Below are 1,263 nucleotides of genomic sequence, written 5' to 3'. Positions count from 1 at the left end.
GGAATGGGTACAAATATGGATCTCTTCCACTCAGTTGGCCAAATAGCTGTCTTCCAAATCTCTTGATATAGCCAAGTGAGTGCCTTCAGTGTGGCATCTGTTTATTGAAACATCTCAATGGATATTTTGTCAATTCCTGGTACCTTGTTCTTTGTCAATTCTTTCAGTACAGCTTCAACATCTTCCTTCAGTATCATTGGTTCTTTATCATATGCCACCTCCTGAAATGGATGAAGATTAACCAGTTCTTTTTGGTACAATGACTCTGTGTATTCCTTCCATCTTCTTCTGATGCTTCCTGCATCATTCAATATTATGTCCATATAATCTTTCCATATTGCAACTTGAGGTTTAATTTTTTTCCTCAGTTCTTTCAGCTTGAGAAATGTCAAGCGTGTTCTTCCCTCTTGGTTTCTAACTCCAGGTCTTTGCATATTTCATTATAGTAATTGGCTTTGTCTGCTGGAGCAGTTCTTTAAAATCTTCTGTTCAGCTCTTTTACCTGGTCATTTCTTCCATTTGCTTTATCTACTCTCTGCTCAAGGGAAATTTTCAGAGTCTTTCTGAAGTACTTACTGGTGAAGATTAAAGACTATACAGTCTGCAGTATGGATTATGCCTCCATATAAAGAACACAAAACTCCTCACAATTGGACCAATAAGCACATTACAATAAATGGAGAAAAGATTGAAGTTGTCAAAGACTTTATATTACTTGGTTCTACAATCACCACCAATGGAAGCAGCAGTTAAGACACCAGAAGATGTATTGCATTGGGCAAATCTTCTGCAAAAGACCTCTTTCAAATGATGAAGAGCAAAGATATCTCCTTAAAGACTAAGGTGCATCTAACCCCCCAAAAAATGGTATTTTCAATCATCTAATATGCATGTGATTATGCCAAGAGATTTGAAAGACAGCTACCTGGCCAACTGACTGGAAGAGATCCATATTTGTACCCATTCCAAAGAAAGGTGATCCCCACAGATTGTGAAAATTATAGAACAATATCATTAATATTGCACACAAGTAAGATCTTACTGAAGATAATTCAAAAACGGTTGCAGCAGTATACTGACAGAGAACCTCCAGAGGTGCAAGCTGGATTCAGAAGAGGATGTGGAACAAGGGATATCATAGCTGTTGTCAGATGAATCTTGGCTCAAGGCAAAGAATACCAGAAAGATACCTATTTGTGTTTTATTGACTATGCAAATGCATTTGATTGTGTGGATTGTGACAAATTATGGGTAACATTGAGA

Source organism: Orycteropus afer, unplaced genomic scaffold (assembly GCF_000298275.1).
Source record: "Orycteropus afer afer isolate SDZICR_OR568_19922 unplaced genomic scaffold, OryAfe1.0 scaffold00277, whole genome shotgun sequence".
NCBI lineage: Eukaryota > Metazoa > Chordata > Mammalia > Tubulidentata > Orycteropodidae > Orycteropus > Orycteropus afer.
The sequence above is the reverse complement of the archived record's forward strand: the minus strand, read 5'-3'. Positions refer to the sequence as shown.